The sequence below is a fragment of the Pectinophora gossypiella genome, chromosome 25 (genome assembly GCF_024362695.1).
Source record: "Pectinophora gossypiella chromosome 25, ilPecGoss1.1, whole genome shotgun sequence".
Taxonomy (NCBI): Eukaryota; Metazoa; Arthropoda; class Insecta; order Lepidoptera; family Gelechiidae; genus Pectinophora; species Pectinophora gossypiella.
This window is the reverse complement of record NC_065428.1, coordinates 1,154,660-1,181,436: the sequence shown is the minus strand read 5'-3', so window position 1 is coordinate 1,181,436 and position 26,777 is coordinate 1,154,660. Positions and strand designations below refer to the sequence as shown.

At 38.9% G+C, this 26,777-nt stretch overlaps 1 protein-coding gene across 2 annotated transcripts in view; it reads left to right on the top strand.

Moving 5' to 3' along the window:
- Positions 1-26,777, top strand: part of LOC126378025 (thyroid receptor-interacting protein 11-like) — an 86,925-nt gene that overhangs the window by 15,007 nt on the left and 45,141 nt on the right. Inside the window, exon 1 of one of the 2 annotated variants that reach the window (XM_050026086.1) lies at positions 5,403-5,515. The exons of the other annotated variant lie outside the window; for it this stretch is intronic. The gene's annotated coding sequence lies outside the window, so the exon portion shown is untranslated. Of the gene's footprint in view, positions 1-5,402; positions 5,516-26,777 lie in introns of those variants that run through there. 2 annotated transcript variants of the gene reach the window in all.

Genomic DNA, 26,777 nt, shown 5'->3' with positions numbered 1-26,777 from the left:
CCCGTAATCCTTAATGGGGTAGGCAGAGCTTCAAGTAATCAAAGACAACTTGCAGCCACTGTTGATACGAGTCCTAAGATATCCATATATGATCTGCCTTATATGACAGAGGAATTACCTATTATTGTGTGCTTTCTAACATGATGGATAATTGTTGTGTTGTTGAGCCTTGTTAGGGGTCTCTGGCGGCTCAGTGATAACCCTGACATCAGGGTTGATGATTTTTTTTATCCACCTCGCAACCCACACGATGAAATAAGACCAAAAGGTTCATCATATACATCTTAGGATTTCGTAGCAACAGTTGTCTTTTATTACTTGAGGCTCTGTCTACCCCATTAAGGATTACGGGCATGGGTTTATATATGTAGTATAGCTAGGTAGCTTCATAAGTAAGTACACCTATGACTATAGCTACTATACTGAGTTTTAGTGACACCGTAACTAATACTGAAGGGGATGATTCAGACCATGATTCTGAGTTGATATCAAGTGGCATCGGAAATCGGGTCGGAAAATTCATGAAAATTTTAGTGTTTTTGAAATTATATTCAGTTCCATACTTTTGCAACGGAAGATTTGAACTTGATATCAACTCTGAATCATGGTCTGAATCACCCGTAAAGTTTTTGTTAAGATGTCACTAACACTCTGTATAACTGTAGCTATACTATGTACGATAACGTGCTAAAGTCCAATCAGTTTCTTGCAAAGTAATCAATTCACTGGTTGCGCTACCCCGCCGGCGTGGTCGACGATTTCCCTCATTCAGCGCTTATCGCTATCGACTCACTAGGGTCGATTATTTTTCCTCTCAGACGACGCCCTGAGCTGAGGTTCGCGCCCAACTGGGCACCATCAGGCCTGTTGTCTTAAACGTTGTACCCGGTGAGAGCCTTCAGCGCTCCCCATTTGTCCGGCCAAGTAGTTAATGCCATCTGCGGCAAATCTACAATAAGTCACGTCAAAAAAAAACTGGTTGCGCTTAAGACCTCCTGGTTACATGTCGTTTCTGTAATAGACCAAAAACACCTACAAAAACATAAATTTTATAATTATAACAACTTATAGTTCATAATTTCACCACTGTTTACAAATAATTCGCTGGGCTCAGTGACTGCAGTTTTGCTCCTTGATTGTACATATTTAAACAAAACCCAGTCCTATTGGAGAATCATCAGATAAATGTATTGATCGCTCTTACTATCATCGTGTGAGGGTGTGATAAGCACCTTTATAAATACTTGCTGATAGGCGGATTAGGTTTTTGTCCCCTCCAGACTTTGTGGTGAAGCAGCCCTATTGTACTAGGTATGTAGCTTTTTTTTTTCATCATCAATTTAAGAGCCTCTTGTCGGTGTAGCATTTTCCATTCCAGTCTATCAAAGGCCAATTCCTTGACTTCCCTATAAGACACGACGTTAACCTTTTCTTTAATCTGTTCCATGTAAGCTCTTCTTGGTCTTCCCCTTCCTCTCTTTCCTTCTAGCTTTCCTTCTATGATGTTTTAATGAATTCGTCGTGTCTTATTAGGTGTCCAATCATCTTGCCTCTTCTGTCCTCAATAATTCTTAGTATTTGTCTCTTTTCCCTTACTCTTACTAGCACTTCCTCATTTGTAACCCTTTCTGTCCAACTTATTCTTTCCATCCTCCTCCAACACCACATTTCAAAGGCCTCGAGTCTCTCTCTGTCCTTCTGTGTCAGTGTCCAAGTTTCACATCCATAGAGGGCTATACTCCATACGAAGGTTTTGACACATCTTTTTCTGATTGCTTTGGCAATCTTAGCCTTGAATATGCACCCTTTGTTATGGAAAGCTTGTTTTGCCATTGCTATTCTGGCTTTTTTTTACATCAAGAAAATAGTTATTTTTATCTCGGGAAGCCTTTGAGATTTTAACGTGACTTACCGTAACTCTATTACGGTAGTTTCCAACTAGTCAAATCAGTTGCTTTTTAACTAAACGTCACTACACAAAATTACTATGGAATTTTTATGGAAAAGCAACCTGTGACGTCATAGAAAAACGTGACAAAATGTCGCGCTTATTATAACATATTTCTTTATTAAAATTCATAAATAAGTTAATTAGAAAAAAAAGAAAACGTTTTTTGTTACTTTCAGATCTATCTTTATTCAGTCATCAGAATTTCATAATATATCTTTGTTCATACAAATAATCGGAAATTATTTCGGAAAATTCTTAATTTCATTTTTTTGACATCTCAAAATAATTATATTTTTGTAAGAGCAAGGTAGGTTAGGTACACAATAGCACCTCGTGCCTCAACCTTTGGCATTAGAAGTTCTCTCTTAAAAAACTGTCCATCCCTTCATGGGTCATCGTCATCATAGAGAGAATCAGAGTACAAGAAAGAACAATTTCAGAAAGAAAAGCAGCCTGTGTCCATAAAATGCAATTTTACAATGGGAACATTCTCACTTTGGGAACATTCCCGGGGACGGCACTCACTGTTAAAAACGCGGTACCCGCACTTATTTTTTTTTATGGATCAATGGATGGATGGACGGATTTATCCCGTTTTTCACATGGTCCGTTTACCTAACCTGAAGATTTGACAGGTCCGGTTTTTCCAGAAGCTACTGCCTGTCTGACCTTCTAACCCGCGAAGGGAAAACCAACCCAATACAGCAATACAGGTTAGGTCACATACCTCCGAAAATGCATTTCTCGGGAATGTCGGTTTCCTCACGATGTTTTTGGTATAATTTCTTTGTGTATAATTATTTAGTTTAGGTAATTTAATTCACCATTAACTCGAACCATCGAATACAATTACTAAAGCCGATACCGATAAAGGACAGGATGCATTGGCATCGAAAATGCGTCGAATTTGCATGTGGCTGTAATTATATTTATTTATACATGAACTATGCAGAGTGCCGCAACATAGGTACCTATTTAATACCGTCGCGTTATAGCTAAAACCAAGTAAGCGCCTTTTTGAAAAAAACATTCTGATGTGTGTGTGTGTGAGTTGTTTTTCTTGCGTGTTTTGTTTTATATTTGTTACTGTGGTGTCCCTATAGTATAATAAGCGTTTAAGACGACGTTTAACCCGTAAGATGATCCGTGCTTCGGAAGGCACGTTAAGTCAGTGGTCCCGGTTACTACTTACTGATGTGAGTAATCGTTACATGAGCCATGTCAGGGGCCGTTGGCGACTCAATAATTACCCTGACTGGCGTTAACCCTGATGGGTTGATGAGGTAGGTAATATACCTCACAACCCACACGATAGAAGAAGATAAATGTTTCTTTCTTTCTTATTGTCATCAACAAAACCAAAGATCAAAAATTGAAATTAGCGAGTCTATTGCGAGGTTGTGTTAACAAAAATAACATCCGAATGTGAGTTTTCTAAACGGCGTTTAGTCTTATGTAGTTTTCACTGTAAGAGGACGATATGAAAAATTATGCCCGCAATACCTTACGGAGGCAGCGCGACAAAGTTATCAAAAGTTATGAATTCTTAAGAACATAATAATAAATAATTTATACGTATATAAAGAGGAGCGCGGTGGCGCAGCGGTAAACGCGCTCGGTCTGCGATTGTTGAAGTTAAGCAACTTTCGCAAAGGCCGGTCATAGGATACATACATACATACATACATAAACTCACGCCTATTTCCCACCGGGGTAAGCAGAGACTATAGTATTCCATTTGCTTCGATCCTGGTCATAGGATGGGTGACCACAAAAAAAAAGTTTTCATCTCGAGCTCCTCCGTGCTTCGGAAGGCACGTTAAGCCGTTGGTCCCGGCTGCATTAGCAGTCGTTAATAACCACCAATCCGCACTGGGCCCGCGTGGTGGTTTAAGGCCCAAACTCCCTATCCATCCATAGGAAAGGCCCGTGCCCCAGCAGTGGGGACGTTATTGGGCTGGTGATGATGATGATGATATAAATAATATAGAATAGTTAGTGTTTGGGACATACCTAATAGTCTACCATTTATGGTCAGTCACAACTCTAGTGCGAGCAAACCAACGCGTCTCAATGTTTGGATTTTGTAATTTAATATAATATCCTAAGTAATCCAGTTCATTCAATTATTTGTGTGGGTTTTATTATAATTACCAGCGCTCCCTACAGTTAGTACATTGATCAAATTGGCGATGTCCTTACAAAAGGTTCAGTACGATCTACTCTGAACCGGCGTACGTGTATGAAACGATTGATGAATGTGGAGGAAACAAGAGAAGTGTGTCAGGCTCGAAGCAAATGAAATCCCGTAGTCTCTGCTTACCCCGATGGGAAATAGGCGTAGTATTATGAGAAAGATGCGTGTGGTGCCTGATGAAGAAAATCACACCAGGGGGGTTAAAATGGCCACATCGATGCAAAAATTAAGAAAGCAATATTGCAATTTGACATTTGCGCATATAAAAGTAAGTGCGCAATACAAACAAATGTCAAATAGCAATATTGCTTTCTTATATGCATTGCTTCCATGTGGCCATTTTAACCCCCCAGAATGTGATTATTTCAAATCCCATTACTGGGCATAGCCACCAAAAAAATTCTAGATCCATTATAATGTAGAGTTAAGAAAAGCTCTAAACCGCTGAATCCAACTTTATGAGTTTGAATTCACGTTAAGATCATACATTTTGATATATTGATACAATTGATATCACTTGGTTTCCAGGATTTGTGCCCGAACAGTAGCAATAAATCTTCTTATATCGTGTGGGTTGTGAGGTGGAGTACCAACCTCATCAACCCTGGGGTCAGGGTTACTATTTAGCCGCCAAAGGCCCCTGACATGGCTCATGTAACAACTACTTACATCAGTAAGTAGTAACCGGGATCAACGGCTTAACGTGCCTTCCGAAGCACGGATCATCTTACTTTTTGGACAATCAGGTGATCAGCCTGCAATGTCCTAACCAAACTAGGTGATTTTTGTGATATGTCCCCACGGGGATTCGAACCCGGGACCTCCGAATCGTAAGCCCAACGCTCAACCACTGGACCACGGAGGCCACGGAGCAATAAGTAAAATACACGGGACTTAACATAGCTACCGAGGAGCGGGTGTATACAATACACTGCCCACACCTTCGGGGATACAGGCGTGATGGTTTGTAAATTTTGTAAAACCTTGTCATCAAGTACCTAAATGTCATGCAATACACGTCGATGTGATCCCACGGGTCAACTAACAGTAAATAAATTAAAAAAAAAAAAAACATAAACCACTCTATTGTAAAGGAAACTAAACCATATTCTATCCGCCCTCACAGAACTGAAAGCCATTACGATCTTATCACCCTCATTACGAATTCGATTTTCAAACCGCGCACCTCCATTCGTCGATCGTTTTCATGAAGCTTCCGTCTCACTCGCGCACGGTAGGTCTGCGCAGGCGCCGCGCCGTAGCTTAGTCGATGCGCTGACGTCGTCGCGAGCGGACGTCGTTTAGTTTGCAGTGATAGTTCAAACAAAGTTATCGGTTTAGTGTAGGATATCCGTAGCCATACGCAGGTGAGTCCAATATTTACTTTCTTAGTCCATTTTTGTGTCATGTTTGCCTTTGATTAGCTCTTGGGTAACTTTTTCACAGTCACTTTTCAATAGTGATGTCACTTAGGTATAATTTACTTTATTTTATATTAGTAATTTTCATCATATCTGTAAAGATAGGGTTTGTAATAAACCAATATGATTCACTGTATTGACTCATGTGTCACTTTTGTGTATACGGACGAAAGTAAACGCGAATTGAACGAAAACTTCACGACTTATCCTTCAGGGGTAGGCAGAGTTCGAAATACAATGCGGGTTGACCTTTGAACGCTTGACATTTTTAGTCAAAAGGTTTTATTTTTAAAATGAATATTAGGTAGGTTATCCACTATCTAAGTAAATTTTTTCAGCATTTATAAATTAAAAATAAACAGCTGTATAACGTCCGACTGCTGGGCAATGGCCTTCCCTCATTGAACGAACAACGGTCCTCTGTGGTCGAGTGGTTAAGCATTAGGCTTGCGATCCGGAGGTGCCGGGTTCGAATCCTGACGAGGACGTCGCAAAAGATCACTTTGTGATCCCTAGTTTGGTTAGGAGATTAAAGGCTGATTGTAAGATGATCCGTGCTTCGAAGGGCTCGTTGAGTAGTCGATCCAGCTACTTAAGTATGTCTAGTCATTACATTAGGGGCCTCTGGCCCAATAGTAACCCTGACACCAGGGTTGAAGGGGTCGGTCATTGAACTCACAAACCACCAGAGAAGAAACGTCTATATAAGCTTTAAAATGTTAATGATGTTTCGAAATTTTACAAGATCTGTGCAAGTTCGTCCAATAAATAAAGTTTAGTACTGTTAAGGTAACTAATAAGTTAAGTTTCCTTACTTAGTTTATCGTTAATCTTCAACTGAGCAATAAACAAGTGTAAGAAGTAACAAGTAGTGTTAGAAGATATGAATTCATGGGATTAACTGTCTGAGAAACGACAGTAGGCAGCTAAATTACTCAATTGTGTAACAATATTTTATGATAATTTTTTTTAAAAGAACGTCTAGGGCCCTGTGCCGAGGTTTTTCTTGCAGCTTCTTTTCCCCGGCTATACAGGTTGTGAGAAGCTGCAGTAGTTTTAGGCGGATGAGACGTTCGTTATGTAGAAATTGACAATTCAAAGTGTAACTATGTTACCTATTGAATTAAGATATTTTTGAATCTAGAATTTTTGAATTTTGTAGATAACGTTAGTTACTCTTAACCGTTAAGCATGTGTGAAGACTTTGACGAGACTGGAAGAAGAGAAAGTTAGGATCGAAGTAAGTGTAATTCCTCTGCCTACCCCGATGGGACGACATGGCTCGTATAACGACTACATAATGTACTAATTAACTTACCCTCGAAGCACGGGTCATCTTATTCCGGACAATCGGGTGATCAGTCTGCAATGTCCTGATTAAACTAGGGATCACAAAGTGATTTTTGTGATATAAATCTGTGATGGTCCAGTTCGGAGAACGCGTGACTTACATCGCAGTGTCACTGGTTCGAATCTCGGCTCGGGCTTTTAACCACTGAATTCGATTTTATGAATTTCAATTCATGTTTGGATCCAAAAAAAAAGTAAGATGATTCCGTGCTTCGGAGGGCACGGTAAGCCGTAGGTCCCGGCTATTAGCCGTAAAAAACGCCTCCACCAACCCGCATTGGAGTAGCGTGGTGGAGTATGCTCCATACCCCCTCCGGTTGATTGAGGGGAGGCTTGTGCCCAGCAGTGGAACGTATATAGGCTATTTATGTTTATGTTATGTATGTTTGGATCAAAGATATTGATTGATTTCCAGCAGTGTTCTAGGATTTATTATTTATTTATTAGGTTTGCCATTAGAAAAAAAACACTTTTTCACGTAACTTAACCTATATACAAATACTGGACTAGTGCTCGTCCAATTATAGGCAAACACAACGTGCTAATTTATTTACGCTACAAAGGACGACAATCTACATAAAGTAAAGAAACAATAGAGAAAAATGAAAACAATAAATCTTAAAAAGAATAAAACAACACTTAATAAACTTAACTACAACTTAACTTTGTGCCCGGTTATTGGCAATAGGCTCGTCCTCTGTTACATAATATCTATCCATCTATCGCTGTACCAAATTTCATCAAAATCGGATCAGTAGTTTACGCGAAAAAAGAAGACAGCATCACAGACTTACTTTTCGCATTTATAATATTAAGTTACGATGAGAACTCTCTTAATATTATCTATCTCTTTTTAATTTTGAGGATACCAGCTATTGTAATACCTTTAGGTTAGATCCCTTATAGAAACTAGCAATGCAAAGCCTTTGCGGTACATAGGAAGTAAGCAACATCATCTCCCGTTATCCCGTTTTCACAGGGTCCGCTTACCCAACCTGAAGATTTGACAGGTCCGGTTTTTTACATAAGCCACTGGTTGTCTGTCCTTCCAATCCGCGAAGGGAAAACCACTCCAATACAGAACGCTTGACTCTCATTGTAAGGTCGCAGATTCGATTCCAGCGCGGGCATAAACCTATGATTTTCGAAATCGTTTTTCGAATTCGTATGTTGGATTGGATGCCGGATCATAAATGATTATCACGTGCTCAGCGGTGAAGGAAAACATCGTGAGAAAACCCACATACCCGAGAAATGCGTTTCAGAGGTATGTGTAGGGAGTAGGTAACGGAGAAGTAAAAAACACAAGCGGATTGACCATCGATAAAATTATTCCTCATCTGTGACTGGTAGACAATTAAAAATCTCCAGTATTTTTTTCTTTTGTCGTCACAATGGCTTGTTTTGCGTGCAGCCAGCATGTAATTCTACAGAATCACAATTGCGAGAGGTTTTACCTTGGCCAATGTCAGTCTTAGTGTGTACTTATGTTATAACTATAGTTAGATTTTACATCATCATTCATCTCGCTTGGTGGTGCGGTAGTGCCGTCTCCAAGTCTAGTCCGCTAAGCTGTTTATTTGGTAATTACCGACTCGATAATTTCGCTTGGGTGAGCTTAGGTACATGTTGTTTTCTTATAGTATTCTTAATAAAGTGCAGATAACTCTTAAAAAGGCACGCAAATACATTCAGCAATTCTCGAGGTTAACCCGAATATATATAGGATTGATTTCCTTTTATTTTGTTTATTGATCATAACATAGGTTCACGACTATATTTCCAATAGACTAGTCAGTAGTCTCATTGCAAAATGTGTGAATCAAATCAAACATCTCCAAAACTGATGGTAAAAATAATACCAAAAATAATGGGTAATGCAATCATCGGAATGTAGTTTCGGATTCAAATTTAAAAAAAAACAAAAATATCTTATTCAGTAGGTAACATAGTTACACTTTGAATCGTCAATTTTTACATAACGAACGTCTCATCCGCCTAAAACTACTGCAGCTTCTCACAACCTGTATAAGCCGGGGAAAACAAGCTGCAAGAAAAACCTCGGCACAGGGCCCTAGACGTTCTTTAAAAAAATAAACATAAAATATTTTTATACAATTGAGTAATTTAGCTGCCTAATATCAGTTCTCAGACAGTTAATCCCTTGCATTCATATCTTCTAAATAATCACTAACTATAAAATAACCTTTTTTGTAAAATTCTGTTTAACTACTGTCTTAAAACATAAGGATAACGTAGTGAGTGGTAAAAATGTTATAAAATAAACCACTCTTCTTCTATCGTGTGGGTTATGAGGTGGAATACCAACCTCCTCAACCCTGGTGTCAGTATTATTGAGCCGCCAAAGGCCCCTGACATGACTCATGTAACGGCTACGAACCTACATCATTTAGTAGTAACTGGCACCAATGGCTTAACTAAAGCACGGATCATATTACTTTTCGACAATCAGGTGATCAACCTGCAGTGTCCTAACCAAACCGAGGCTCACAAATAGATATTAATAATATATATTATATCCCCACCGGGATTCAAGCCCGGGGCTTCCAGATCGTGATCCCGACGGTCAGCCACCAGACTATGGTGGCCGTTAAACCACTATTGTAAAGAGACGAAAGTGTGGCGAGACTTGGCTTTTTTTTTACTTAATTTAAATTTACTTAGAGACTATAACGCTTTTAAAGTATTTGTGACAAAATATAAGGTTGATACTTTTTTAAACGACACCCTATGGCCATGTGGGATATCGTTTAGACGGTTTGTCAATTTGAGGCAGTTGCAGACTAATTAACTATTTAAATGGATAACATCAGACTAATTACATTTAATTGTAAGTCGATTAAAAGATCGATAGAGGGAGTGAGGAGCCTTTGTAAGACGGCATCTATAGTCGCTCTTCAGGAGACGTGGTTGCTGTCGCATGATTTACCATTACTCAGCACTATCGACGAGGAGTTTGGGTGTACGGGCACATCGGCAGTGGACATGTCGGCTGAGTTGCTTGTGGGCCGACCGTACGGTGGTGTCGCATTACTATGGCGAAAAGTGGCTTTTGATTCTGTGTCAGTGATAGATTGCAATAATGATAGGCTCTCGGCGATCAAAATTAGTGTCAGAAATATATCTGCTGTAGTTTTCTGTGTGTATATGCCTACAAACAGCTATGCCAATCTACCAACATTTACAGAGTGCTTAGGTACAATAAAGTCAATCATGGAATGTGAAGAACATAGTGGAATTAACTCTTTTTACATTTTAGGTGATTTTAATGCCCATTTGAATAAACTATTTTTTACAGAACTGACAATTTTTTGTAATGATGAAAGTTGTTGTTGTATAGATGTTGATATTCTAGGTATGCAATCAAATACATACACATTTCATAGCGATGCTCATGGTTGCGATACATGGTTGGACCACTGCATTGTCACTGAGTCGGCTCGACACACTGTAACCGATGTCTGGGTACAGTATGATGTATTTTGGTCTGACCATTTCCCTCTTGTAATTGAAACTAATTTAAATAAGATTATACCTAAACCTAAATTACAAAATTTTGTACAACCTATATCTAAAAAGGGAACTGTATGGGGGGATCGACTCCCTGAACAAATAGATAGATATCATAGTATTTGCCAGTCTAGATTAAGAAATATTGATTTTCCTATTGAACTTAGAGAATGTAGTTATGGTTTTTGTCAAAATAAGGAGCATCATAGTATTTTAAACAAATTATATAATGACATAATTAATTCTTTAACTGACGCTTCTATCGCAACATCTCATTCCAAATGTCACCGAAAGAAAGGGTGTATTGCTGGATGGAATAAGTACGTTGCCGACGCTCATAAGGAGGCTAGACTAAAGTTTGAAGTGTGGCTCCTGGCGGGTAAACCTAAACAGGGTAAATATTTTGATGATATGTCGGGCTCAAGAAAAGCGTTCAAAACGAAATTAAAATGGTGCCAGAACAGACAAGATCAAATTAAAATGAACTCCCTTGCTGTTAATCACTCAAACAAAGATTTTAAGAAATTTTGGCAAAATACAAATAAATTGAATGTACGACCAGGTATCCCATTGAGCGTCGACAGTGTGCAAGATCATAGACAAATCGCAAATCTATTTAAAGACCATTTTTCTATACGATCGCCTTTGGGTCCTTCGTCAAACGGCGTGAGCAGCGATGGGGCCGGCGTGTCCGGGCGAAATCTGATATTCACAGCTAAAATGATTGCTAAAGTTATTAGTAAGATGAGTAGAGGTAAATCGCCGGGACATGACGGTCTCAGTGTGGAGCACTTTAAATTTGCGGGAGTTCATCTACCACGAGTGTTATCACTACTATTTAACTTGTGTGTTACTCACTCCTACCTACCTGAGGCGCTAATGCGCACAATTGTGGTTCCAATTATAAAAAGTAAAACTGGAGATGCATCTGATAGGAACAACTATCGGCCCATCTCACTTGCTACTATAACAGCTAAAGTGCTTGACAGTGTGCTCAATGATCATCTGAGTATTATTAAACTCAACGACGCCCAGTTTGGGTTTAGACCAAGACTATCGACTGAAAGCGCTATTTTATCGCTAAAACACACTGTCAGGTATTATACAGAGAGGAGGACGCCGGTGTATGCGTGTTTTCTCGATTTGTCCAAAGCCTTTGACTTAGTCAATTACGATCTGCTCTGGACTAAGTTGGGGGGCGCGGGTGTGTCGGCGGAGTCTATCTCCCTCCTTAAATATTGGTATTCTAACCAGATGAATCAGGTGAGATGGGCCGGGAGCCTCTCAGATGAATACGTCTTGGAGTGTGGAGTGAGACAGGGTGGATTGAGCTCCCCACTGTTATTTAATGTGTATGTCGATCAGCTGATCGGAGGGCTCAGCAGTACCCATGTCGGATGTCACATTGACGGGACATGCGTGAACAACATAAGCTATGCCGACGACATGGTGCTGCTGAGTCCTTCGATTAGGGGTTTGAGAAAACTCATGTCGATTTGTGAGTCATATGCGGAGGCGCATGGTCTAAAATATAACTCAAAAAAGAGTGAAATATTAGTATTCAAAGCGGAAAAACATCAACCCGCTCATGTGCCTCGGGTGACTCTCAATGGAGTTGAGCTAAAACTGGTCGATAAATTTAAGTACCTTGGACACGTCGTGACGAGTGACCTAAAGGACGATGTCGATATTGAGAGGGAGCGCAGGGCGTTGGCGGTGCGGGGTAACATGCTCGCCAGGAGGTTCACCCGATGTACACGTGAAGTTAAAATAACACTTTTTAAAGCTTATTGTCAGTCTTTTTACTCGGCGGGCCTCTGGGTTGCATATACCAAACGCGCCTACAACGTCTTGCGAATCCAATATAATAACGCTTTCAGAATGCTGTTGCGGCTTCCGCCCCGCTGTAGCGCATCAGGTATGTTTGCCGAAGCCCACACGAATGGTTTTCATGCGATTATTCGCAAAAAAGCAGCTTCTCTGCTGCAGCGTTTGCGAAACAGCTGCAACGGCATTTTGAAAATGATAGCGGCTCGGTTTGATTGTCCCATCCAGCATCACTGGATACAGGTGGCGATAGGAAATAATAAATAATGTTAAATAAATATTCATAATAACGTAATTTTTTTTAGCTACTAATAAATACTAACATAGCTATAAGTTGAATTGTTACTCACACTCTTAACTAACCATCTATGGACTATTGTGTTGTCTGATATAAATGAATAAATAAATAAAAGTCATGTATGTCTTAAATATAATTTTCAATGTTGTTGACACAGCGGTCGCATCAAAGAAAAATATTAATAATGCTATTTATTATTTACTTAATAAATAATACCTACATGTTATTGAATACTTGTTACTATGCAATTAAACTTGTAAATAAGACACCGAAGTATTCAAGTTTGAAGTCGAGTTAAGGTGATAGCATTGTAACAAAACCAAAAAAAAAATATAAACGAATAGGTACCTAAAAGTTCTGTCATGAATAATATTATGTTTTTTTTACACATGGTGACATGTCAGTCTTATATATTTTTATCATTGTCATACGAAAGTAAGATGATCCGTGCTTCGGCACGTTAAGCCGTTGGTCCCGGTTACTACTTATGATGTGAGTAATCGTTACATGAGCCATGTCAGGGGCCTTTGGCGGCTCAGTCATAACCCTGACACCAAGGTTGATGATGTTGGTATTCCACCTCATAACCCACACGATGAGAAAAAACTGTCATACCCGTTTGCAACTTGACAAATGCCTCGAGTGGAATTGTGGTGGGATATTTTTAAAGAACGTCTAGGGCAGAGGTTTTTCTTGCAGCTTCTTTTCCCCGGCTATACAGGTTGTGAGAAGCTGCAGTAGTTTTAGGCGGATGAGACGTTCGTTATGTAAAAATTGACGATACAAAGTGTAACTATGTTAGGTACTTACTGAATAAAGATATTTTTGAATTTGAATTGAATTTGTGGTCAAACGCATTTAGTATTTATAAAAAACATATGTGATCCAAATGTCCAGCAACAATTATTTATTTTTATATATATGCCTCTGCGATTACATTATACTTTGGAATAATTATGTGCCCGAGCTATGAGAAGATAGGTAATTATCACGTTAAATCTGGACAACGCCATTTACCTTTTTTTTGGAGAATCTAGCTTGGATTCCCTCATTCTTATACCTTACGTACATTACGAGTATAGTCATGATCATGAACTTTATAATGTACCCACTTTAGGACTCTGTCGCACTGACATATTTAACATTTATTGAGACTTACAGTTCAAGTTGTCTAAAGAGTTAATGTGACATGGTACCAAAGTGTATACATATTAATGCTCGTGACCGTACCTACTCGTATATTAATTTAACACAAGTCGAAAGTGTCGCTTTATATTGTACTTACCTACTTGTTCCTTGAAGTGTCACCTTCATAAATATTCACTTAAATTAACCATTCTTACATTATCATTTAGTGATGTGACTGTGTAACGCGTATTTAGTAACAGGTATTAAATACGCGTTACTTACGTGCGTTTTATTGGCATGAAACCGTGTAATTCGAAGTAAACAGTTTATTGTCATATTTTAATTAATTATAATTAATAATATTAATATGTACTTAAATAAATATTATTTAAATTATTGTTTGCTATTTTCATGTTTTATATTAACTCTTATCAACTACCTATAAAACAGGTTAACAATTTTTTTTCGTCTACTAAGCATCTTTGTAGTTGATCCGATAGGAAAATTTAATTGTATCATACAATAAAACAAAAGTCGTTTATTTTTATGGAATTCGACTTTATAGGTACGAAATCCCGTCACTTTTTACTCTACGTCAAAACACGAAAATGTCAAATATGTTAGTGCGACAGAGTCCTAAAGTGGGTACATTATATTGCTCATGACTGTACATCCATCACTAGATACCCATTGTAACTAGTAATTGCAAATACTTCACCATCCCAACACTAGCTAGTATTTATCAACGTTCGTCCTGACCTCGAAAGCACGTTAAAACGAGTATTACACGCTATTAACGATATTCACGTCTCACGAACTAAACTAAAACGCTATTACTTCAAACGTAATTAGACATTAGGCATTTGTAAAATATTATAACGAACTCACGAAGTATTTCCTTCTTAATAGTTTTCAAATGCTAGATAAAAATATAAATCATTTATCCACACTTTAATAATCTTCTATCGTGTGGGTTGTGAGGTGGAGTACCAACCTCATCAACCCTGGTGTCAGGGTTATTATTGAGCCGCCAAAGGCCCCTGACATGGCTCGTGTAAAAACTACTTACTTACATCAGTAAGTGGTAACCGGGACCAACGGCGTAACGTGCCTTCCGAAGCACGAACCACAAAGTATTTTTTTGTGATATGTCCCCACCGGGTATCGAACCCGGGACCTCCGGATCGTGAGCCCAATTCTCAACCACTGGACCACGGAGGTCGTTACTTTGATAATATAAATAAAATAATAAAAAAAGTATATTGAAGTGTGTCAGGATCGAAGCAAATGGAATTCCATAGTCTCTGCTTACCCCGGTGGGAAATAGCCGTGAGTTTATGTATGTAATAAAATAAATGCGAAAGTAGCTCTGTCTGTGTGTTACCTTTTCAGGCTGAAACCGCGGAACCTACCTTCTTCTATCGTGTGTGAGGTGGATTACCAACCCCATTAACCCTGAACCGATTTAGATTAGAGACTTAGTGAAGAACATGGAATATTATTATAAGGGGATGAAAAGGGGATGGAAAAAACGTGCCACGCGACAACCAAAGCCCACGCGGACAAAGTTGCGGGCAAAATGTCAGTAATGATTTCTTCGAAGAAACCTTTGTGTCTTGTGATGTAATTGGGTAGTTTCCTAGGTCAAAGATCAATTTCATCATCTCCCTAGCATTATCCCGTTTCTTACATAGTCCCCTTACCTAACCTGAAGATTTGACAGGTCCGATTTTTGTTCCTAGTTCAAAGATAAATTATGAAATACTGATTATTAAGTAAAGACAGATCTAAAGCTGACAAATAACGTTTTCTTTTTTCTATTTAACTTATTTATGAATTTTATAAAAAAAAGAATAATATTAAGTCCGACATTCTGTGTTTTTCTATGACGTCACAGGGTGCTTTTTCATCATCATCAACAATGTAAGAGCCACGCTCTTGTCGGTGTAGCATTTTCCATTCCAGTCTATCAAAGGCCAATTCCTTGACTTCCCTATAAGACACGATGTTAACCTTATCTTTAATCTGTTCCATGTTTTTCATACACCATAGTAATTTCGTGTTTTGACGTTTAGCAAAAAGTAACTGATTTGACTAGTTGGAAACTGGCCTATTAATTAAATAACAGCGAATGAATTTAGTGTCAAGAAGGCAAGTGACTGGACTAATTTATTCTAAGCCCCGTTCAAAAATCCACCCTAAACAAATGACGGCCATAGAACCAGATAACAAACGTGTAAATGTTGAACTGAACCGTTATTTCTTATCGGGCAAGTCATATCTCTAACTTACTGATAATTTGTGATAATTTCTTTACATTTAACGTCCTTTTTTACTATCCCACGAATGCACGAACTGGCGATATATATTTTTTTATTACTAACGTGACTTACTTAGTGAGTCTGTCCTTTGTTTGGTAAGAACTTTTCAGGCTTGAATCACCTGATTGTCCGAAAAAGTAAGATGATTCCGTGCTTGGGCACGTTAAACCGTTGGTCCCGGCTATTAGCCGTAAAAACACCCGCAACCCGCAGTGGAGCAGCGTGGTGGAGTATGCTCCATACACCCTCCGGTTGATTGAGGGGAAGCCTGTGCCCAGCAGTGGGACGTGTATAGTACTACTGGGCTATGAAAATGTCACGTAGGTACCAAGTCTAGACACGGAAAGACTGTTTCTTTCCTTCAAACAATGATGATGATGTGATCCAGCCGATTTCGGCTACGGCGACTGCTTCAACTCCGACGTTCATGTGCTCGCATGTGGCTTATATAGCCAATCTTATTGGAAAAGATCCTCGCACATAGCGGGCATGTGAGCACCGCATTTAAACATGTATAATCGATCGCCGTAGGCGGTCGGGCTTTCAATTCATCGCGCTTGGCGTCAAGCTCTATACGCCGTCGATGTTCAAATTCATGAACTTTGGTGTGAACCAAACAATAACTCTTGACGGGAGTAAAGAAAACTATCGCAGGTTCAATAGAAAAGTCTATTTAAAACCACCATGCACAATGGGAGACTTTCCTCCAGGGTACGTTCTGCGAAATCATTATAGATGGCGCTGTACAGATTTTTCTTCGTTTAACCTTCTAATTTCATGGATAACAGCCATGCATCTTTCATTTTTGTTTTTGGGTACAAATTATACACCGAGTTACAATTACATTTTCCACCCATTATTATTTTGATCAAAATAAAGAGAAGCAATATACGATGGAAAATTCCGTGTGGTCCGGAATTCCGGTGGAAAAAAAATGATCTCAATCATCCCCTTAGCACGTTACGATGTCACTAACACCCTGTATTTCAATAAAGATAACATTTTATAATAGTCTCAATGCGCGGTAAGAATTAAATCTGTCAAAGTGCATAAGCTAGTGTTGTGAGGTGAATTACCCACCTCATCAACCCTGGTGTCAGGGTTATTATTGAGCCGCCAAAGACCCCTGACATGGCTCATGTAACGACTACATGGCTGATGTAAGTAGATCAGTAAGTAGTAACCAAGTCCAACGGCTTAACGTGGCTTTTGGACAATCAGGTGATCAGCCTGTAATGTCCTAACCAAACTAGGGATCACAAAGTATTTTTTCATACATACATACATAAACTCCCGTAGTCCCTAATGGGGTGGGCAGAGCCACAAGTAATCAAAAACAACTTGCAGCCACTATTGATACGATGTCGTAAGCTGGATTATGATAAACCGTATGGTGATAAGGGATCAGCCTATCGCACATAACATTAGTCCATCATGTGCGGCCGTGCCCGGGAAGACAAGCAGGTGAACGTGTTCTATGTTTTTTTATTTGCTCCCAGAACAGCATAGAAGCCAAAGTATTTTTTCGATCGACTGTTTTCTATCTACCAATAGTTACTAGTTTCCAACCCATTTGCTTCGTAGTTCGAACATGTTCACTACATTCGCTTTTTTTTGTAACATACACATAAATGCACGTCACATTATCTTCACGAGTCACTGAAGGGTAGATAGTACCGGATGTATTGTGTGTAATGAATTTTAAACGCCTTTAGTATGTATGTGTGTGTATGAGTTGGCTGTGTAGTCAACACGTACCGTCGCGCTGGCGTGAAAACCGCGTAAGCGCATGAAATATTACAAATTTAAAAACTTCGATATCTTTCTATGAGGGATTTTCCAGGTTACCTTCCCCAAAAACAGTATAGATGGCGTTGTACAGATATAATTTGATTTAAAAATGTACCTAATGTACAGTCATGAGCAATATAATGTACCCACTTTAGGACTCTGTCGCACTAACATATTTGACATTTAGTGAGACTTACAGTTCAATTTCTCAAAAAAGTTAATGTGACATGATACCAAAGTGTATACATATTAATGCTCGTGACCGTACTCGTAATGACAGAAGCATATATAAAGATATTTGTTGCTTGATATTTTAATCAGATATACAAATACAAATAAACTTTATTGCACCAAAATAAAAAAGAAATAATTACAAAAAGTCTCTTAACTAAGTACATGGCAAATGGCGGTCTTATCGTTCAAAGCGATTTCTTCCAGACAACCATAAGGTGAGGAAAAATGTACAAATATATAAATTGAAAGATTGCGGGTACAAACTATAAGTACTAATTATTACCAATAAATACATGCAAATAAATATATAACATACTTACAAATATAATAGTATATACCTAACCTATATACATAACCTAACATATATATGTAGACAGATATGTGTAGACTTATGTTGCTTACATACATAAATTACTTTGTGGTCCCTAGTTTGGTTAGGACATTATTGGCTGATCACCAGATTGTCCGAAAGCAAGATGATCCGTGCTTCGGAAGGGACGTAAAGGCCGTTGGTCCCTGTTACTACTTGCTGATGTAAGTAAGTAGTCGTTAGTATATGAGCTATGAGCCATGTCAGGGGCCTTTGGCGGATCAATAGTAACCCTGACACCAGGGTTGATGAGGTTGGCACTCCACCTCACAACCCACACGATAGAAGAAGAACCAGTACATACATACATAAACTCACGCCTATTTTCCACCGGGACTACAGAGAGACGAAGACGGAAGACTTCCCTTGCTTCCTCCACATTCATCAATCGCTTCATACACGCACGCCGGTTCAGAGTAGATCGTACTAAACCTTTTCTAAGGACATCTCCAATACCCCTATCTATATTGTTTCTCTATATTTTGATCAGAATTATAATGGGTGGAAGATGTGTTGTGGCTGTGTGTAATAACAAGGGTCATTCATACCCGAAAACAAAGATAAAAGATGCTTATGTCTGTTATCCATGAAATTAGAAGGTTAAACGAAGGTAACTCTGTACAGCTCCGTCTATATTTATTTGGGGAATTTAGTCTAGAAAGTTCCTTATTCTGGTACAAATTGAGACAACAATTTTTACCTGGATTGAAACTAACGTGTTTTTTTTTTGTTTTTTTTTTGACGTTACTTATTGTAGATTTGCCGCAGATGGCATTAACTACTTGGCCGGACAAATGGGAAGCGCCGATGGCTCTCACCCGGTACAACGTTTAAGACAACCGGCCTTAGGGTGCCCAGTTGGGCGCGAACCTCGGCTCAAGGCGTCTCTGAGAGAAAAAATATTTGAAAGAATTAATCGACTCTAGCGGGTCGATAGCGATAAGCGCCGATTGAGAGAAATCGTCGACCACGCCGGCGGGGTCGGTATCGGGGTTCGGAAATGTTTGGTGTCGCGAACTGATTGGCTGCCTCTATGGCTAGAGTAATCGGGTCGTCGGGATCGTATATTACGTCCTTCGAAACTAACGTGTCTGTTGCGAGGTTTTGTTAAAAAAAAGGCACATCTGAATGTGATTTTACTAAAAGACGCTTATGTGGTTTTTCTCTATAACGCGACTGTATGCATACCCGTAAAACGTATGAATTGAAAACATCTTTACTCATACAAACATACATTGCATATGTTTTGACCGGGTCGTCTGAAGGACCTTTTCAATACAATATATAAATGTCAATTTTGTCACTAGTTCTGTGTTATCGCGATAGGATCGAATACTATTCATTTAACATATCATACCATCAAGGGTGTATCCCCAAAGGGTTAGGCTGAAGTGTATAATTTATCTATTTATAAAGGTACATACAACATTAAAGTGTAACCCAATGCGCTGTATGACGAGAAAAAAATATAAAAAACTAATATACTAAAATATACAATGAATGAAAAAAGAAACTAAAAATTATAATAGAAAAAACAAAACAGTAAATCATGAATAAATCTTCTCAAAAATAATATAGTATATCCATACACTCCAGCTATGTTTAAGTCACTATTGCCATTAACCGGGCACATACAGTCATGAGCAATATAATGTACCCACTTTAGGACTCTGTCGCACTAACATATTTGACATTTAGTGAGACTTTCAGTTCAATTTGTCAAAAAAGTTAATGTGACATGGTACCAAAGTGTATACATATTAATGCTCGTGATCGTACATAAATCGACATTATTTTAAACTATTTCTGTACCGAATTTATTCTAAATCGCTTTAGAAGTTTATGCTGCACTATTCATTCAACACAACATAACATATTCCAAAAGGGGTAGGCAGAGCCACCTATATATAGCATACACACCCACTTCTCGCCAGCTATGTCTAAGTCCCATGTAATAGGCCACGAGGCTATTGCTATGGCTGTGCACTGCTGGGCACAGGCCTCCCCTCAATCAACCGGAGGGGGTATGAAGCATGCTCCACCACGCTGTTCCACTGCGGATTGGTGGAGGCTTGTTTTTTACGGCTAACAGTAGGGACCTACGGCTTAACGTGCCCTCCGAAGCACGGAATCATCTTACTTTTTCGTTTGGTGAGGATACCAAGCAAAGGACAGTCTCACAAAGTGACTTCGACAATGTCACCAACGGGAATCGAACCCGGACCTCCAGATCGTGAGCCTAACCACTAGATCACGGAGGCTGTTAATATTGCCATTACCTCGGCACAAATCCTGGAAACGACTTGATATCAATTATCTATTATCCAGATTTGAATTCAAATTCATAAAGTCTAATTCAGCTGAATTCAAGCTCGTATAACTCGATACATAATAAAAAAAATATACCTAATATAATGAATACTAAGAACGAAGCGGTTCCTTTAAGTAAACTGTCGACTTGGGTGTAATATGACTTTACGAGTTCTGCGTCTTTCTCAAACATTATGCTTGATAAGACTTAATGTGGAATTTCTAGATCATGTAAATAACATAGCATTAACCATAGAATAAAGAATTATTATACGCAGAAGGGACACTCTGCCCCGCTTAATAGGAGCTTGGAGCGAACCAGGGGGCTAAGATAAGTTGCAAACGATTATGACAATGGACAGTCACAGTGTTATAAATGTATAGGATTGACGTAAGGTAACATGTCAATTCCATTATATTTCCAGAGACAGTGATAAAAATGTATGGTGTTGACAAAAAATGACATGTCAATTCTATACATGTTTAGTGACAGTGAGAATTAAATGTATAAGGTTGGCATAAGGTGTGTCAATCTTATACACTTTCAGTGACAGTGATAAAAATGTATGGGGTTGACATAAGGTGACATGTTTTTGCTCGCTGTAACGGTTACGGCGACGCGGCGCATACTTTGGTAGCCCCTGGTGGATACTATTTAATGTTCGTAGTACGTAGTACGTGGAAGGTAGTACGCACATGTTTGTGAAGTTACGCAAAGCATTGAGATCATCGCGGCTTGTCGTTTGTACTGTGAGATTAGTGACCAGATATACCTACACGTAGTGACTTAGTAGCTCGTTGCCGGTAATGGCCGAAATATTACATTTTTATAACTTTTAATAATGATGAATGAGGAGCTCGGTAGCGCAGCGGTAAACGCGCTCGGTCTGCGATTGTTGAAGTTAAGCAACTTTCGCAAAGGCCCGTCATAGGATGGGTTACCACAAAAAAAAACCATCTCGAACTCCTCCGTGCTTCGGAAGGCACGTTAAGCCGTTGGTCCCGCCTGCATTAGCGACTGCTAATAACCATCAATCCGCACTGGGCCCGCGTGATGGTTTAAGGCCCGATCTCCCTATCCATCCATAGGGAAAGCCTGTGCCCCGGCAGTGGGGACGTTAATGGGCTGATGATGATGATGATGATGAGTGCCTATAACTACAGTCCGCGTTTTAATTATCTTCTTACAAGGACCCTAAATACCGTCTGCCACCTAACGCGTAAGTGCGAGCGAGACCGACATACGCACGCGCTCACCATTACCCCTTAACGGCCATTTTAGACTAAAGTAAGACCCAGAGGGGGTGAGGTCGGCGCCCGATACGTTTATACGTAGTATTCTTAATTCTATGCTATTGGAATCGGGATTAGTATTATAATAAGAATTATATACATATATCCGTTAAAAGTATTAACTCAAGTTAATGCTTATCAACTTTACCCACGTATTACCTACAGTTTGTAACAAAAGATGACGTAGGAATAAATTAAGCATGTAAAAACTACTTTTTCTTAAGCCGATAGAGTGGTAATTAACAAGTACCTAATATGTTATCATACCTGTTTCCTTTGCCTATTGATAGCAAAATTACTGCTACTCTTTAGGCCGGGTTTCCATTGACGCGGTGCTGTGCGGAGAAGAGCGGAGATGTGCGGATTTGATCAATCACAGCGTTCGAGAGAGCGAAAAATGAAGACGCTCTGTCATTCTCTCCCTCACGGTGATTGGTCGATTCCTGCACATCTCCGCTCTTATCCGCCCAGCTCCTCGTCAATGGAAACGCAGCATTAATATAGGACGGAAGGTAATATAGGTGGTGACATGGTATAAGAAAACCAGTTATGCTCAAAATGACAGCAAACATTTCAAGGTTAACCCAGCTGACGTCATCCCGCCCTGCGTTGCCATTTTGTAAAAAATAAATTACCCACGACCAATGTTTTTTTTTTTTACTTTGAAATTTTGAACTTTTTGTAAAAGATTTACTTACAGTTTTAATTATTTTTATGTATGTGACATGTACTAGTCATTAAATACATTAGTCAATAATTCACTTAATTTGCAATAATAAAATTTACGTCCTTGGAATTTTGGATATACCGATTTAATGCTAACACTTACGTCATCAAAGGGCTAGCAATGGCGGCTTGGCATAGGATTGAGCATACCTGGTTTTCTTATACCATGGATGGTAACTAATAATATATTTTAATCCAATTGACCCCAGTTTGGTTTCAAAAATTTAACCTCCATGACCCATATTATATGGTAATATTCGATATATTTATACAGGTTGATAGTCACATCATAACGAAAACTTTGAAAGATGATTCAGACCATGATTCTGAGTTGATATCAAGTGAAATTTTCCATCGCAAAAGTATTGAACTAAAAATATTTAAAACATTACTAAAATTTTCATGACTTTTTCAACACAAATCTACTTGATATCGAATCGGAGTCATGGTAAATCATCCCTTTCAAGTATTCGTTTCGGTGTCAGTAACACCCATACGTACTTGTATGACTACTGATATGTACTTGTATTGGGTGTAAGTGACATCGTAACAAATACTGAGAGGGGTGATTCAGCTCATTAATCTGAGTTAATATCAAATGGAATTTTCCATCCATATATACACGAAATAGCACATCGGTGTCGGCTGGCGTCTATTTCATAAACTTACAAATTAATTAACAACGCCAATTTGGTGTTTACTGCTGCTTAATTCATAAAGCTGCAAAATATTTATATATTTTATATATTTAATTGTAACACTTCATAAATCGTCTCTGAAGTCGCTTACTGACGTATCCGACATTTTTTATGAATCTGATTTGCACCTTTTGCTATTGTCAATAAGACACATTTTTTATTAGCAGAATATTGCATGTACATTAGTTTACAAACATCGCTAAACCTTTATATTTTTGTCGCGATGCCTTCTACGGCATAGCACGCTTTCTCTTCATCACATCAAAATTACACAAAATAAATCTTTATTATTGCTTAGGTACTTACTGAGTAGTCAATCGCACACTCCGCAAAGTAGGCACCTACTTAGATCGATTTTTCGTTTTTTTTTATATATACAAACTGGTGCTAATTCCTGTAAATACCATCTAATTTTATTTTAAGTTATATCTGTCATTTTCTTATCCGCCGAAAAGGAAAAGGACGGGTAATCGACAAGCATAAAATTTATGGAACACACGTCAATTTTAAGGACAAATCTAAAACAACCGTCTAAAAATTTTACATCAGTCAATAACCCGACACAGGTAAGTAGACAGCACGTCAAACGGATTGCATACCAGCGACATACCTTTTTGATTCGCCCGGGTTATTCATTCATTTACTCATTCTTCCTAAAATTAAGAGCTGTGAATTATTCGTCCCTTTCCTTTTCGACGGATATGAAAATGACGGATATAACTTAAAATAAAATTAGGCGGTGTCTGCAGGAATCGGGGCCAATGTCCACTTAAAACAGTAATTGATATATGCACACGATTAGACTATTATCCATGAAATTAGGTTATTATTATTAATAGCCTGTATGATCCCACTGCTGAGCAAAGGCCTCCCCCATGTCTTTCCAAGAATCCCGGTTCTGTGAGAGCTCTATCCAGTCTTTAGGTTAAACGAAGGAAAATCTACAGCGCCATCTTGATTGTTATTGAAGAAAGTAGCGTGGAAAATTTCTCATTCCGGCACTGCCCAATCGATTACACTTTTAAAACCAACGTTCGATGATTAAAATTTTAAAGTAAAAATTGTAAAAACTTTGACCAAGTTTTTGTAAGTTTTTTTCCTCTCTTTTGTTATTATAATTTATGTCGTTCGATGACATTTGTGATAAAAGACGGAACAAGTCTTTGTGTTCAGGAATAGCAATTTTCTATATTAACTTTCTTTGAATTTTCAGCGTTTACCTTACCATTGTATATATTGTTCTGAGAAGCAAAGAAACTGGATAAAATCTCGACCTGTGCTTTTCCCTAAGTGTTGTTTATCCTATCTACATTCACGTCTGTATATTGTACTAGGCAGCGCGGATTCCAGTATACATCATCTTTTTTTTACTTTAAGTATACCTTTCATTTTCTTATTCACCGAAAAGGTAAGGGACGGGTAATCGACAGGCATACAATTTTTGAAAAATCACTTTCGGATGTGATTGAAAGTGGTCTCAACTTTTTTCGGGATGGAAATTAATTGAAAAAAAAGTTTTGTCACATCAGTTCTCGCGGCACGGCATACCGCGCGCGGTGCGATTTATATCGATGGCTACGATCAATAGCCGTACGACGTCTATCTACGTAGATATAATTCGCTGCGTTTATTGATCGAAACCCTCGTTATAATTCGCACCGCGCGCGGCAGTTGTCCTGCAGACAGACCCAGCCGAATCTGCATGACAACCGCGCCGCGATTATTCATACGATCAGAAGGGTTAAACTGGCCGCAAGCGATTCATGTAAAAAAGCAATATTGCTCTTTAACATTTGTTTGCATGGCGCACTTACTTTATGCGCCAATGTCAAATTGCAATATTGAATATTTTTTTTAGATGAATATTGATATGGCGTTTTTAACCCCCCAGTATTTACGTTTAATAAAACAATACACCTTAGCTAATGTCCGTACCAACTGATTAAGATTTCCTTCGTTTAAGTAGGTAAAGTAATAAATGGAGTTATAACTTGATGTTATATTATAATTTATTGCAATTATAATTATCAGAGGATGTATAATTATTGAGGAGCTCGGTGGCGCAGCGGTAAACGCGCTCGTAGTACCTACACCCGCTCCTCGGCAAGTCCGTTTAAGTCCCATGCAATTGGGGGCGAGTCTATTAACCGGGCACAAATCCTGTAAACCATGTAATAAATGTAATGGACTCCAAATGAATCCAAAAATGAACTCCAATCTCGAAGTCGAATTCTGTGATTTAGGAGCGAGCTGCGTTTCGAACTAGTGACACTGTTATATAAGTTCTAACATTCTGAAAAAAAAAAATCAAAAATATTTATATTTGAAAAATTGGCTTACAAAGTTAGCGCTTTTTGAACGTCAAAAATTAAATTATTTATTATGTATCTAGCTGTAAAACTACTACCACATCGGAATCTGTAACGCTGAGGGAAAGACGTGGCCAGAAAACCTCCCAGTCTGGTTCGTTTAATCCAAAGTAATGCTCCGAATGTCATCGACCTCGTCAACCTGGGTCCAAAGACACATCCTTTCTGATGTGTCAACACAACCAGACTGAGTAAACATTGTTAAATAAAAGACGGCGTGTGGTCGATACCATATGTATTTCCGAACTGCTTCATGACATCTACCTACATACAAATATAATTATGAAAGGTGATACAAATACCCACCACCTTCACCCTTAATTAATACTAATATTACACAACATTCTTTTTTTACACCATATGCTTATAGATACACAGTTTTACTTATAATTAACATCTTAACCTAAACCTAAATACTATAGCTCATCAAACCCGTAACGTATGGGTGGCCTACGCTCCCTACACACCCCGCTAGCTTCACGGGCGAGAAGGCGCGCGCCTCGCTCAGTCTCGTTCGCCCGTGCCACCGAGCCGACTGTCTCCCTAGCCCCCACCACCGGTAATGTCATCAACCCTGGATGTAATCGAGGTGTCGGTTTTTTCTTTAAAGCAACTTTGTTTATTTCCGGAACTGACCTCAAATCGAGTTTCCTAAGCTGATTGACATGCCTATGATGTATAGAGTTATCACAAGCCTTAACATTATAATTGGTGTCACCTAATCTCTCTACTACTCTTCCCTTTTCCCATTTATTACTACTGCCGAACGTTCTTATCCATACCAGATCGCCTACTGCAAATTCACGAGTACCTCCACCTGCTGAGTCTACCTGTTTTTGTTGGGCCAAAGCTACCTTATGCTCTCGGTCAGGCCTCACCCAGTCAAGCCGTGTTCGCACTGACCGGCCTAACATCAACTGTGCGGGGCTTTCACCTGTTGTGTTATGTGCAGTATTCCTGTA